We start from the raw sequence: 16280 nt of genomic DNA on the forward strand, positions 1-16280 counted from the left end.
GGTAGCTGCTATATCTCTTTCTTCATTTTTAACCCATGTTTCCAAGCTCTTCAATTTCAACATATCTAAAATAAAGTTGATTCTCTTCTTCACAAATTATTTATTCATGTATTAGGCAAATATTTATTGAGGGGTTACTGCCTACCAGGCACTGTTTTCTGTTCTAAAGATATAGCAATGAACAAAACTGACAGGGTCTCTGATTTCAGAAAGCTTATGTTATGATGGGGTGGGGAAGGCAAACCATAAAACCAGGAAAATAATATGGTGATATGTACTTTGAAGAGAAGTAAAATAAGATTTGAGAGATAGAGAAATTATGAGAATACTTTTTATACAGGGTAGTCTGTGTCTGATAAATTAGTATTTGATAAATAATCTGAAACAAGTGAGGGAATGAGTCCTGTGGGTATAATGAATAGGAATCAATTGAGTGTTTGAAAGGCATAAAGTTCAGGATGATGCTGGAAAGCATCAAATAACTGAATGTGTGCTAAAGAGAAAGCATGACTCTGAGGTCAAGAGATTTAGTGTTGCTGGATACATGGTCATGCATCAAGTGTCACCATGAGAACTAGACTGGGGAGGATGCATCTGCTTCTGCCCTGTGGGACAACCCTGTGTTCTGAATCATTATTTAATTAAATCAGAAATTAATCTTACTCCGCATAAATGTGGGTGTCTGTATGCATGTGAGTTTGTGGTCTCTTCTTGCCAATCTATAATCCTTCTGAAATGTTGGAATCTGAAACACTGCAAAATATTTTTATTTTCTAACAATTACAACCAACCTTTATTTATTCAAGTGAAGTTAAGTGGAGCATTAACTTTTCGTGAATTTTTTGGATTTAATATTTTTCATTTTTTCTCTTCTGTGGGTACTCTCTGGAATTTTTTTGGTTCACTCACATTTGCCTCATAAAGACATAGGAGAGCTCTTGGAGGAAGACGCTGTCGCTGCTTCAGCGGAGCCTCAGGCCACCCACTCATGCTCCTGACTCACTGCTGTTCGCCCTCGCTGAGGAACAAGTTGGTCAGGAAGCCGTGCCGCAGCCATGGTTTTACAGATACCGGAAAGACTGCCTTGGAGCCAGAGGTGGCGATTCACCAGATTAGAATCACCCTCACCAACCGCAACGTTGAAGTCTTTGGAGAAGATATGTGCTGAACTGATCAGAGACGCTAAGGAAAAGAATCGTTCGGATGCCTACCAAGACTCTGAGAATAACTACAAGGAAAACTCCTTGTGGTGAAGGTTCTAAGACTTGAGATCGTTTCCAAATGAGGATCCACTAGTGACTCATTGACCTGCACAGTCCTTCTGAGATTTTCAAGCAGATCACGTCCATCAGTATTGAGCAGGGAGTCGAGGTTGAAGTCACCACTGCAGATGCTTAAATCAACATTTTTAATAAATTGATAATCAGTTGTTAAAAAAAAAAAGTAAAAAAGAGAAACTCAAGTCTCTTTTACTGTTATACATTGTTATCATCTGTGTTGTGGGGAAGTAGTTTCAAAGAGAAAAAAAATATTTTAGGATTAGTAATAATTCAAGAATAATTTCTGATTATTAACATTTCTATGTTTCCTTTGTTTACATAATCCAAGATAGATTTTCTCTATGTAATTACCCAAGAGCTCTAACAAGTTTTCAGAATGATGTTAGTTGAATCCAGTGGGTAAAGAATCAGTAGATCTTGGGACTTCCCTGGTTGCACAGTGGTTAAGAATCCACCTGCCAGTGCAGGGCACATGGATTTGATCCCCGGCCCAGGAAGATCCCACATGCCATGGAGCAACTAAGCCTCTGCGCCACAACTACTGAACCTGCAATCTAGAGCTGGGGAGCCTAGAGCCCATGCTCCACAGCAAGAGAGGCCACTGCAATGAGAAGCATGTGCACCAAAATGAAGAGTGGCGCCCACTCACCAACAACTAGAGAAAGCCCATGCAGCAATGAAGACCCAACGCAGCCAAAATTAAATAAATAAATAAATTTATTTTTAAAAAAATCAATAGATCTAGCTAAAGTACTGATAATTTTTTTTTCTATAATCAAAGCAATAAGCCATTAAGGATATTTGCTCTTTTTGAAATTTATGTTGAAAAACATTGTTTTCTTTTATACTATCATATTTGTTAATGGAGATTACTGAGAAAGTTTTAAATGAAGGTAGATTTAATATTTTTTTGCCGAATAAGACTTCTAAAATCTCTAAAATAAACACTTGGAACCCTCATTGGCATTTTTTCATAAAATAGCTCTTTGCATGATCCTTGTTGTGTAGGTTATTTTCTAGACTGAAGCTGTGAGATAATAAATGGCTGGAAGTCTCCTGCACTTACTAAAGAATTGTTTTGCTTCTTGGCACAGAGAAAGTCCCTGTACAGATTTTCTGAACACTTGCTGCTGGAACTTTGGGAGCCTTCTGTAGGCCACAGGGCTCCATATCTCATGAAGGCTATTGAAGCTATTGGAGTTCAAGAGGGCCCTTGAGACCTAGACCAGACCTGGCACACCAGGATTAACGAGGAGACTTTTAAATAATTCTCATCCCACTCAGTGGGTGTCCTGAGGGTCCAGAGAAGCCCCCTATGGTGGAAGAGAGTCCAGGACATGTGCCCTGTTGCTAGGTACAGCATTGGAGTGAGTGAAGATGGCAAAACTATAAGTAAACATGGGGGTTGGTGGTGGATCAGTGAGCTACAAAAGCTAAAATAGCAAAGCTGCTTCAGAAAACAGGATTTTAGATTCTGTGTCTTTATTCATGCCTTGCCACTAGGTTCAACAGTACCATTTTTTTAGATTACATATATATGTGTTAGCATACGGTATTTGTTTTTCTCTTTCTGACACTTCACTCTGTATGACAGTCTCTAGGTCCATCCACCTCATTACAAATAACTCAATTTCATTCCTTTTTATGGCTGAGTAATATTCTATTGTATAAATGTGCCACATCTTTTTTTTTTTTTTACAGATTCTATATTTTTTATTTTATTATTATTTTTTTAACATCTTTATTGGGGTATAATTGCTTTACAATGGTGTGTTAGTTTCTGCTTTATAACAGAGTGAATCAGTTATACATATACATATGTTCCCATATCTCTTCCCTCTTTGTCTCCCTCCCTCCCACCCTCCCTATCCCACCCCTCCAGGCAGCCACAAAGAACCGAGCCGGTATCCCTGTGCCATGCGGCTGCTTCCCACTGGCTATCTACCTTACGTTTGTTAGTATATATATGTCCATGTCTCTCTCTCGCCCTATCACACCTCACCCTTCCCCCTCCCCATATCCTCAAGTCTGTTCTCCAGTAGGTCTGTGTCTTTATTCCTGTTTTACCCCTAAGTTCTTCAAAACATTTTTTTTTCTTAAATTCCATATATATGTGTTAGCATACGGTATTTGTCCTTCTCTTTCTGACTTACTTCACTCTGTATGACAGACTCTAGGTCTATCCACCTCATTACAAATAGCTCAATTTCGTTTCTTTTTATGGCTGAGTAATATTCCATTGTATATATGTGCCACATCTTCTTTATCCATTCATCTGTCGATGGACATTTAGGTGCTTCTGTGTCCTGGCTATTGCAAATAGTGCTACAATGAACATCGTGATACATGTATCTTTTTTGAATTATGGTATCTCAGGGTACATGCTTAGTAGTGGGATTGCTGGGTCATATGGTAGTTCTAATTTTAGTTTTTTAAGGAACATCCATACTGTTCTCCATAGTGGCTGTATCAATTTACATTCCCACCAACAGTGCAAGAGGGTTCGATTTTCTCCACACCCTCATCATTTTTTGATGATGGCCATTCTGACCGGTGTGAGGGGATACCTCATTGTGGTTTTGATTTGTGTTTCTCTAATGATTAGTAATGCCAAGCATCTTTTCATGTGTTTGCTGGCAATCTGTATCTTCTTTAGAGAAATGTCTATTTAGGTGTTCTGCCAATTTTTGGATTGTTTTTTTTTTTTTTTTGACATTGAGCTGCGTGAGCTGTTTGTATATTTGAACATTAATCTTTTGTCCATTGATTCCTTTGCAAATATTTTCTCCCATTCTGAGGGTTGTCTTTTAATCTTGTTTATGGTTTCCTAAGCTGCACAAAAGATTTTAAGTTTCATTAAGTCCCATTTCTTTACATTTTTTAAAATTTCCATTACTCTAGGAAGTGGATCAGAAAGGATCTTGCTGTGATTTATGTCATAGAGTGTTCTGCCTATGTTTTCCTCTAAGAGTTTTATATTTTATAGGGTCTGGCCTTACCTTAAGGTCTTTAATCCATTTTGAGTTTATTTTTGTGTATGGTGTTAGGAAGTGTTCTAATTTCATTCTTTTACATATAGCTGTCCAGTTTTCCCAGCACCACTTATTGAAGAGGCTATCTTTTCTCCCTTGTATATTCTTGTCTCCTTTATCAAAGATAAGGTGACCATATGTGTGTGGGTTAATCTCTGGGAGTTCCATCCTTTTCCATTGATATATATTTCTGGTTTTGTGCCGGCACCATACTGTCTTGATTACTGTAACTTTGTAGTATAGTCTGAAGTCAGGGAGCCTGATTCCTCCAGCTCTGTTTCTGTTTCTCAGGATTGCTTTGGCTATTCTGTTTTCATTTCTCAGGATTGCTTTGGCTATTCAGGGTCTTTTGTGTTTCCATACAAATTGTAAATTTTTTGTTCTAGTTCTGTGAAAAATGCCATTGGTAATTTTATAGAGATTGCATTGAATCTGTAGATTGCTTTGGGTAGTATAGTCATTTTCACAATATTGATTCTTCCAATCCAAGAATATGGTATATCTCTCCATCTGTTTGTAGTGCCTTTGATTTCTTTCATCAGTGTCTTACAGTTTTCTGCATACAGTTCTTTTCCTCCTTATGTAGCTTTATTCCTAGGTATTTCATTCTTTTTGTTGCAATGGTAAATGGGAGTGTTTCCTTAATTTCTTTCTGATTTTTCATTGTTAGTGTATAGGAATGCATGAGATTTCTGTGCAGTAATTTTGTATCCTGCTACCTTACCAAATTCATTGATTAGCTCTAGTAGTTTTCTGGTGGCATCTTTTGGATTTTCTATGTATAGTGTCATGTCATCTGCAAACAATACAGCTTTACTTATTTTCCAGTTTGGATTCCTTTTATTTCTTTTTCTTCTCTGATTGCTGTGGCCAGGACTTCCAAAACTCTGTTCAATAATAGTGGCAAGAGTGGGCACCCTTGACTTGTTCCTGATCTTAGAGGAAATGCTTTTATTTTTTCACCATTGAGCATGATGTTTGCTTTGTTTTTGTCATATATGGTCTTTATTATGTTGAAGTACATTCCCTCTTTGCCCACTTTCTGGAGAGTTTTTATCATAAATTGGTGTTGAATTTTGTTGAAAGATTTTTCTGCATCTATTGAAATTATCATATAGTTTTTATCCTTCAATTTGTAAATTTGGTGTATGACATTGATTGATTTGCATATATTGAAGAATCCATGCATTCCTGGAATAATCCTCACTTGATCATGGTATATGATAATTTTATTGTGCTGCTGGATTCTGTTTGCTAGTATTTTGTTGAGGATTTTTGCATCTATGTTCATCAGTGATATTGGTCTATAGTTTTCTTTTTTTTGTGACATCTGTATCTGGTTTTGTTATCAGGGTGATAGTGGCCTCAGAATGCATTTGGGAGTGTTCCTCCCTCTGCTATGTTTTGGAGGATATTGAGAAGAATAGGTGTTAGCTCTTCTTTAAATGTTTGATGGAATTCACATGTGAAGCCATCTCGTCCTGGGCTTTTCTTTGTTGGAAGATTTTAAATCACAGTTTCAATTTCAGTGCTTGTGATTACCCTGTTCATATTTTCTAATTCTTCCTGGTTCAGTCTTGGAAGGTTGTACTTTTCTAAGAATTTGTCCATTTCTTCCAGATTGTCCATTTTATTGACATACAGTTCCTTGTAGTAGTCTCTTATGATCCTTTGTATTTCTGTGGTGTCTGTTGTTACTTCTCCTTTTTCATTTCTAATTCTGTTGATTTGAGTCTTTTCCCTTTTTTTCCTGATGAGTCTGGCTAATGGTTTATCAATTTTGTTTATCTTCTCAAAGAACCAGCTTTTAGTTTTATTGATCTTTGCTATTGTTTCCTTCATTTATTTCTGATCTGATCCATTTCTTTTTCATTCATTTCTGATCTGATATTTATGATTTCTTTCATTCTGCTAACTTCAAGGTTTTTTGTTCTTGTTTCTCTAATTGCTTTGGGTGTAAGGTTAGATTGTTTATTTGAGATTTTTCTTGTTTCTTGAGGTAGTATTGTATTGCTATAAACTTCCCTCTTAGCTTTTGCTGCATCCCATAAGTTTTGTCATTACATTTTCATTATCATGTGTTTCTAGGTATTTTTTGATTTCTTCTTTGAGTTATTCATTGATCTCTTGGTTATTTAGTATTGTTTGGCCTTTGTGTGTTTGTATTTTTTATAGTTTCTTTTTTCCTGTAATTGATATCTAGTCTCATAATATTGTGGTCAGAAAAGATGCTTGATATGATTTAAATTTTAAAAAATTTAACGAGGGTTGATTTGTGACCCAAGATGTAATCTATCCTGGAGAATGTTCATGTGCACTTGAGAAGAATGTATATTCTATTGTTTTCGGATGTATGTCCTATAAATATCTGTTAAGTCCATATGGTCTAATGTGTCATTTAAAGCTTGTGTTTACTTATTTATTTCCATTTTGGATGATCTTTCCATTGGGGTAAGAGGGGTGTTAAAGTCCCCTACTATTATTGTGTTACTGTCAATTTCCCTTTTTATGGCTGTCATCATTTGCCTTATGTATTGAGGTTCTCCTATGTTGGGTGCATAAATATTTACAATTGTTATATCTTCTTCTTGGATTGATCCCTTGATCGTTAGGTAGTGTCCTTCTTTGTCTCTTGTAATAGTCTTTATTTTAAAGTGTATTTTGTCTGATATGAGAATTGCTACTCCAGCTTTCTTTTGATTTCTCTTTGCCTGGAATATCTTTTTCCATCCCCTCACTTTCAGCCTGTATATGTCCCTAGGTCCAAAGTGGGTCTCTTGTAGACAGCATGTATATGGGTCTTTTTTTTGTCCATTCAGCCAGTCTGTGTCTTTTGGTTGGAGCATTTAATCCTTCTACATTTATGGTCATTATTGATATGTATTTTTGTATTGTCATTTTCTTAATTGTTTTTGGTTTGTTTTTGTAGGTGTTTTCCTTCTCTTGTGTTTTCTTCCTAGAGAAGTTCCTTTAGCATTTGTTGTAATGCTGGTTTGGTGGTGTTGAATTCTCTTAACTTTTGCTTGTCTATAAAGCTTTTGATTCTTTCATCAAATATGAATGAGATTCTTGCTGGGTAATCTTGGTTGTAGGTTTTTCCTTTTCATCACTTTAAATATATCCTGCCACCCTCTTCTGGCCTACAGAGTTTCTGCTGAAAGATCAGCTGTTAACCTTAGAGGGATTCCCTTATATATTATTTGTTGCTTTTCCCTTACTGCTTTTAATATTTTTTCTGTGTTTAATGTTTGTTAGTTTGATTAATGGGTTTCTCTGCATGTTTCTCCTTGGGTTTATCCTTTACGGGACTCTCTGCACTTCCTGGACTTGACTGACTATTTCCTTTCCCATGTTGGGGAAGTTTTTGACTATAATCTCTTCAAATATTTTCTCAGACCCTTTCTTTTTATCTTCTTCTTCTGGGACACCTATAATTTGAATGTTGGTGTGCTTAATATCCCAGAGGTTTCTGAGCCTGTGCTGCATTCTTTTCATTCTTTGTTCTTTATTCTGCTCTGCGGCAGTTATTTCCACCATACTGTCTTCCAGTTCACTTATCCAGTCTTTTTCCTCAGTTATTCTGCTATTGATTCCTTCTAGAGTATTTTTAATTTCAGTTATTGTGTTGTTCATTACTGTTTGTTTGCTCTTTAGTTTCTTTATGTCCTTGTTAAACGTTTCTTGTATTTCCTCTATTTTATTTTTGAGATTAGATCATGTTTACTATCATTACTCTGAATTCTTTTTCAGGTAATTTGCCTATTTCCTCTTCATTTATTTGGTGTGGGTTTTTATCTTGCTGCTTTGCCTGCAAGATATTTCTCTGTCTTCTCATTTTGTCTAATTTATAGTATTTGAGGTCTCCTTTCCCTAGGCTGCAGGGTTGTAGTTCCTCTTGCTTCTGTTCTTTGCCCCTGGTGGTGAGGTTGATCCAGTGGCTTGTGTAAGCTACCCAATGGGAGGGACTGGTGCCTGCATTCTGGTGGGTAGAACTGAGTCTTTTACCTCTGATAAGCAGGGCCCTGCAGGTTGTGTTTTGGGATGTCTGTGAGCTTAGTGTGACTTTAGGTCATCTGTGTGCTGATGGGTGGGTTTGTGTTCCTGTCCTGTTTGCTGTTTGGTGTGAGACACCCAGCACTGGGAGCTGCCAGCAGTTCAGTGGAGCTGGGTCTTGGGGTCAGATAGTGGCCTCCATGTGAGCTCTTTCATTCTCTAGTGGTCCAACATCCTGGAATTTGTTCTCCCACCCCAGAGCCTCAGGCCCGACTTCTGGTTGGGGAACCAAGACCTCACATTTCGCTTGTCCTGGCAATAAAGGGGATTAAAAAAAAATTTTTTTAAAGACTAACAGAACCCCAGAAAAATGGCAAAAAGTAAAATCAAACAAAAACACAAACGAGGAAACACGCACACACACAAAAGAAATAAAAAAGAATCAAATAAAACAAAAAGCAAGAGAACAACAGACAAACAAAAGAACCCAAGAATGAAATCAAACAATTAAAAAGAAATCTAACAAAAACACAAAACCACAAAACAAAACCAAAGCAGAGTGCCAACTAAAGAATGAAGCAAAGAAACAAAACAGAGAAAAATGATAAAAGAAAAGAAAGAAAAAGAAAAAGGGGAAAGAAGACCAAACAACAGAAAAGCAATGTAGAAATAGAAATTTTAAAAGTATAATATTAAAGAAAAAAATGACAAACCGATCCCCAGACAAATGGTAAAAACAAAATCAAATAAACAAAAACAGAAACAAGGAACCACACACACATACAAAAGAAACAAAAACAGGACCAAATAAAACAAAAAGCAAGAGAACAACCAGACAAACAGAAGAACCCAATAGTGAAATCAAACAATTAAAATAAAAAATATCAAAAACACAAAACCTAAAAACAAAACCAAAGCAGTGTGCCCACTGAAGAATAAAGCACAGAAACAGAACAAACTGATAAAAATGATTACAATTTTAAAAAAGGGAAGAAACACAGAACAACACAAAAGCAAAGTAGATATGGAAGTATAAAAAATATATTAAAGAAAAAGAAGAAGAAAAAAAATAAGGGAAAAGAACACAGAACAGAAAAGCAAAGTAAAAAAAAAATAAAAACGATGTTACAAAACACAAAGATCCCAAAAGACTAAATAAAAAAAGTAAAACAACAAACAAAAAAAGCCATAACCAACAGCAGAATGAGTTAACACATATTAAAAAGAAGAGTAATAATTATGTTTCCCTGAGTCTCAGCTGTAAGTGTCCTTGCATATACTGTGAGCCACAGCCCACTTCTGCCTCCACAAGAGGCCCTCCTCTGCCTCTGGGCTGGTCTCTGGACCTGCTGTGGGCCCTGTGGGGACCATTCAGACTCTGATCTGGCCCAATTCCTGCGTGTACTTGCCTCCAAAGTCCTCAGCTGCCAGAGCTAGACTGTTTTCATTTGTGGGAACACTCACTGTCTACTCAGATATTACATAGACACAGGGTCTACCTAGTTGATTGTGGGGATTTAATCTGCAGCTTGTGAAGCTCATGGAAAGATTTTTGATCCTTTTCTTTAGTTGCCCCATCCCTGGGGTTCAGCTTTGGTTTTATCCCCACCTCAGCGTGTGGTCCACCCAGAAGAGTCTGGTCCTGAGGCTGCCTTGGAGACCTTGGTTCTGCCCCAGTGAGAATAGAGTGCAGAGATGGTATGACTGCTTGGATCACAGAAGCCCTGGGATGCACCAAATGTTCAGGGAAGCTGGTGGTCACAGGCACAAGAGATATGGCCCTAGTGAGGGTCTTTTCTAGCTCCTGGCATAAGTGCATGAGGACCAGCCCTGAGGGGGCTATTTTTATTGTCCTGAAGCCGGCGTGTAAGGGCCATCCCTGAGATGGCTTCTTTTATTGTCCATGCAGGCTCTGGCATGTGGGGAGAGAGAGGCTACAATAGTGGTTCCTCTCCCTGTGTGGGACTCAGCAGTAGCACCTGCTTCCATGGCAGTCCAGTCTTCCTCCATAGGCATCCCTTGCTATGGATTTCCTCCCTCCCATCTCCTCAGTCTGTCTCCCCACAACCAACAGCAGTTCTCACCGTGGGCCTGTTCTCCAATCCCAACTCTCCAACTCCCAGCCCCCTTGCACACCTGTGAACACACATCCCAGTCCAGGGTACATAGGGCTGTGGTACAGACCATCTGTGTAGTTCTCACTCTGTAACGTTTGCCACAGATTGGCTGCTTCACCCTCTTCCAGAAGCCTCAATGCTTCCCTTCTGTCCCAATCGATTTCCCTATCAGAAAGAGGTTTCCTCAAATTCGGGAATCTCTCCTCTGCTTCAGCTTCCCTGTGCCAGTGTGCAGGTCCCATCCTTATTCCTCTCTTCCTCCTTCTCCTTTCTTTTTCTTGTCCTACCCAGTTATGCAGGGATCTTTATAGTCCTTTCCCATGTCCAAGGTCTTCTGCTAGTGTTCAGCCAGTGTTCTGTGGGTACTGTTGCATCTATAGGTGTATTCCTGATACATCCATGGAAAGAGATGAATTCCACATCCTCCTACTCCTCTGCCATCTTAACTGTCCTGGATGTATTTTAAAAGTATATGTGAGTACCTACTTGATAGAAATATTCATGGAATTAAATTCTTTCAATTTAAACACTTTCAAAAGTTATCTAACCAAGTGAATCTTCCGTAATATGTTATTTGTATTTTTGTTCATATGAGGATCTGTGTTATGAACTAGAATTTTGATACATTATATTTTTAGAGAGGTATTTAGAGAAAGTGAGAGAATCTTTCATGTAACAGATACCAGTTATCTTACCACTAATTCCAAACTTCTCATTTCATGAAAGGAGTTATTTGTTAGAAAAGTATTTTTCCACTGTACTATTTTTCTTACAATGCTAAGGGGATTCCTATTTGCTTAGTACTGATATATTTTCCAGGGTGTATGTCCCATAATCAGTTCTAGTTGAGCATGTCTTGCTGAATTTCAGAAGCATCTAAGGAAATCACAGTGGTTTGGCATGGGGAAACCATAGTGCCAGAATGCTTGAGTAGGTGACAAGGAGGGGGGAAAGTAGTGAAGATGTTGCCAGGCATGCTAAATTTTTTTATTTCGTGGTGCTAGTGTTTGTTGAATTAACACTCACAGGACTCTAAGTATTATATAAAATATCAGGCACTGCCTATGCCTAGCAGGCTTATGATACAACTCTGTTCAGCTTCAATGTATACAAAATGTTGATTTGTCTAGGGGGAAAATGTTTAGACAATACAGATGATTGAACGAGGTGATCTCTTGAAATTATTTTTGGTCCTGTGGTTCCAAGAAGGGCTATGCATTTCTAAACCTGGTGATTACTGACAAGTTAAGGTGTGAAAACTCTAGCCAAGAATGCTGCTCAGTGCTCATTGGGAGAGCTGAAGTATATTGGGAATATTCCCAAGTTGGTGGAGAATACCCTGGATTTGCAAGATGCTTTCATGACTGATTGTATTTAAATTTTGCTTTTTTAGTATGCTTTTGAGAGCCTGATGAAGAAGCAACCCTGAAACAAAGAATAATTTATTTTAGCCTAGTTAAGACTCATCAGATTGACCCTTTCATTAAGGGGACTGTAAAGCACCGTAAAGCAGAGTGAGCCCCAGAAGGAAAGAAGAGGAAATGTGAAGAGAAAAAGGAATAAAGAAGTTGATCACTGAAGAGACAGTGTGGAAAAACAGTAGACAGCTTTCCCCTCAGAAAACATGGGAGAGGGGCATATAAGCTGACATCTTGCTTTTCAAACAAATATGTTTCTGAAGCCTGAAAAGGTAAAGTAACTTGTTCAAAATCATACAGTGTGTCAGTGGAAGAGCCTAAACTCTTAGCTTAGTTCAATGTGTTTTATTTCAACTATGCCTATAACTTGCCCATAGAGTCTTCCAGAAACCCAGAATTTCTACAACATATCTCTTTAATTTCCTTGCTGCTACACAAATGTTGTTCTTTAAACACTTAAGTGCAGTTATTGCCTTTTAGCCCTGTGACCCTCCTTTACTCTGTCATTTATCTCTTTTCTTCTCCAACACCCTTAAGGATGGTATTCTAAATCTGAGTTTTCAGAAACATCTGCTTATTCCAAATAGATTAGATGGCAGATATAGAAGACTGGGACAATGAAAAGAATGGATTTAATTTTGCTGTGAATCTGAAATTCATTTTCATATTTAACTTAGTTTAATTTCTTGTCAACTAGTATACATATAGGCATACCTTGGAGATATTTTTGGTTCTAGACAATTTATGTCAGAGAACCAAAAAATTTTGGTTCTCTGATGTAAATTATAGCAATATATTTTTGGATCTGTCTCCTAAAGCAAAGGAAATAAAAGCAAAAATAAACACATGGGACCTAATCGTATAAGCTTCTGCACAGCAAAGGAAACCATTGACAAAACAAAAAGACAACTGTTGAATGGGAGAAAATATTTGCAAATGATATGATTAATAAGGAGTTAACCAAAATATATAAACAGCTTGTACAACTCAACATCAAAAACAAAAAACTTGATTAAAAAGTGGGCAGAAGATCTGAATAGACATTTTTCCAAAGAAGACATACAGATGGCCAACAGGCACATGAAAGGATACTCAAAATGACTAATCATCGGAGAAATGAAAATTAAAACCACAGGTGACCTCACACCTGTCAGAATGGCTATCATCAAAAAGACCACAAAAACATTTTGGCAAGGATGTGGAGAAAAGGGAATTCTCATACACTGCTGTTGGGAATGTAACTTGGTGTGTCCATTATGGAAAACAGTATGGAGGTTTCTCAAAAAACTAAAAAATTAAACTATCATATGACCCAGCAATTCCACACTTGAGTATTTATAAAAAACAAACAAACAAACAAACACAAAATCACTAATATGAAAAGATACATGTACACCAATGTCCATAGCAACATTACTTACAATTGCCAAGATATGGAAGCATCCTAAGTGTCCATCAACAGATGAATGGATAAGGAAGTTGTAGTATATACATACAATGGAATACTAATCGGACATAAAAAAGAATGAAATTTTGCCCTTTGCAACAACATGGATGGACATGAAGGGTATTAAACTTAGTGAAATAAATCAGGCAGAGAAAGACAAATAATGTATATCACTTATATGTGGAATCTAAAAAATAAAGCAAGTGAGTGAATATAACAAAACAGAAACAGAGTGACAGTTATAGAGAATAAACTAGTGGTTACCCGTGGGGAGAGGGAATGGGGGAGGGGCAAAATAGGGGTAGAGGATTAAGAGGTACAAACTGCTATGTACGTATAAGATAAATAAGTTACAAGGGTATATAATACAATACAAGAAATATAGCCAATATTTTATAGTAACTATAAGTAGAATATAACCTTTCAAACTTGTGAATCACTAAGTTGTACACCTGAAATTTGTATAATATTGTACATCAACTATACCTCAATAAAAAAAGAAACAAAAGTTATGTTTACACCAGACTATAGTCTATTAAGTATGCAATAGCATTATGTCTAAAAAAAAATGTACATGCCTTAATTAAAAACTACTTTATTGCTAAAAAATGCTCACCAACACCAGAACTTTCAGTGAGTCTTACAGTAACATCAAAAATCACTGATCACCATGACAAATATAATAATAATGAAAAAGTTTGAAGTATTGCAAGAATTACCAAAATGTGACACTGAGACATGAAGTGAGCAAATGCTATTAGATAAAATGGTGCTGATAGATTTGTTCAACACAGGGTTGCCATTAACCTTCAATTTGTGAAAAATGCAATACCTGTGAAGTGCAATAAAGTGAAACACAATAAAAAGAGGTATGTCTGTAATTCTCAGTTCTCTGAAATTTTCAGAGTACCTGTTTTTTGTTTTTATTTTTTTCTCTTCACAGTGTGACCACCATCCTTATAGGTGTGGAATGTTGGTCAAGAATATATTTTGGAGATCACTAGCTTATAAATTAATTGGTTTTAATAAACTCTGTTGGCCTTATAATAAATTTATTAAAACATTCTTGCTGAAAGTTTTAAACCTGTTATTTTTTCATAGTGGCTCCCCAAAATCTTCATTAGTTGGTTTGTGTATTAGGAAATTCTTATAGATTCCTTAAGTAGTAGATTATGTAGAATAGTTATTAAGTCATTACTAAAACAGTTATATATGTATGTATACACACACATATATGTCATAGTTCTTGCATCGATTAAAATGGGTGGCTTCTCTATTATTTATGAAAATGTTGCAGAGAGACTTAGCAGTGAAGGGCACATATCTTTGCCTTCTTTTCATCTGCATAAAATACCTGGCCCATTCTCAATTCTAATGAAGGAATTGAGAAGTTAATTTTTAAGTGTTTGGTGCTCTTAAATAAGACAGCTAAACCTGAATGAGACCTTGTATTTTTTTTCAGATGGTAAATGATCATGATTGAAAACAGTCTTATTCAATGAATACACATGTTATGGACAAACAGTCGTGTTGCTAGCTGGTTTTCTCAGATATATTCAGATAAGCAGTACATACATTCAAGGAGAGCATGTCATTCTTTTCCTTGACTGACTCATAAAGTAGTTCAAGGGGATTCTGTGATATCTCCTGTTACTTCAAATTTAGCTTTTCTTCTAGTAGCAGTCACTGATGTCCTGCAAATAGACGTGACATGAATTAGTGAAGTGGTTTCCCAGATATGCTGGAGTTGGAGGTTTTTATGGGATGAAGTGCTCTGGCCTTGTTGCTATACCTGGGACTTCTGCATGGTAGAATTTTATCTAAGCTATCTACCTCTGGTATTGATAGCTTAGTCCCCCTAAGTCCTAAAAATAACCATCAAGAGGAGAAGGAACAACTAGAGGAGATGGAAAGAAATATTGCAGGACTTTTGCTCATGTTTAGGACTGGTTTTAGGGACTGTGGCATGTTCTTTCTAATAAATTATCCATGTGAATATTTTTACTCATTCTTATCAGGAGAAAAAGAGAAAGTCATAATTCCCACCAGTCCAGGAACATTGTGAAACAATGTCAGTCATGAAATATTTATGAAAGCTTTTGGATAGAGTTTGGGGAAGAAAGAACTGTGAAAAGTCTGGGAGCCACAGAAATATTTTGATAATTAAGAATCTTTGGGGATTTAAAATATATATCTAAGAAAGTTTGATTCTTTAAAAGGAATGATTCCTAACGGATGTTTGAAATGTGTGTGTGTGTGTGTGTGTGTGTGTGTGTGTGTGTGTTTCTCACAAACTGAGGAAATATTTCTAGTAGTCATTGATTAATAACTCTTGAGTCATATCTGAGTTGATATATTACCAGTTTTAATGCAATGTTTCCTTATTTTAACCATCTGTTGACCACTAGTCCATGGGATTCTAGTTTGGGACTTCTATAATAGTCTCATATAAGAAGTAGATTAAGTAGGGTCAGAGTAAAATCTCCCCCAAACGCTACTTGGGATTCTTAATTTCTCTTGACATTTTTGGAAGTGATCACAAGCTGCATTATTCATTACTTCTTAAAAATTTTACTTACATACGTAACCCTAAGAGCTATAAATCTCTTATCTCCTTGAGAGGCCCTCAGGACAGAAGCTATAAGATATAACTGAAGTAGACACTTGTCCCCAGCTAATATAGAAACAAAATTTGTAATTGAATATTTATATCTCAATTTGAGTTTTAGAAAAGCAACATCTTTTCTTTTCCCAAAGAAAATCATAGATCCTCTTGACTGCATGCAAAAGAAAAGAGAAACCTCTAACTTGAATAGATGGAAAATAAATTTGAAGCTGGTAATTAAGTAGGCCTCAAGCTTCATATTTCCAGTTCTCCCCACCATCTCCTCCCCTTCTGCTGAGGTTTTCAGGGAATAGTAGAGTTAGGAGATGCTGTGAGAAGTTCAAAAACTATGAGTAATTTTATAATTAAAACATCCTGGGCAGCAGGA

General features: G+C 36.7%; 1 pseudogene; it reads left to right on the forward strand.

The window, feature by feature from the left end:
• The first annotated feature begins 988 nt into the window (after positions 1–988).
• LOC103086922 (40S ribosomal protein S20 pseudogene) lies at positions 989–1398 on the forward strand (annotated as a pseudogene).
• Positions 1399–16280: the final 14882 nt, after the last annotated feature.

Source organism: Lipotes vexillifer, unplaced genomic scaffold (assembly GCF_000442215.2).
Source record: "Lipotes vexillifer unplaced genomic scaffold, Lipotes_vexillifer_v1.1 scaffold174, whole genome shotgun sequence".
NCBI lineage: Eukaryota > Metazoa > Chordata > Mammalia > Artiodactyla > Lipotidae > Lipotes > Lipotes vexillifer.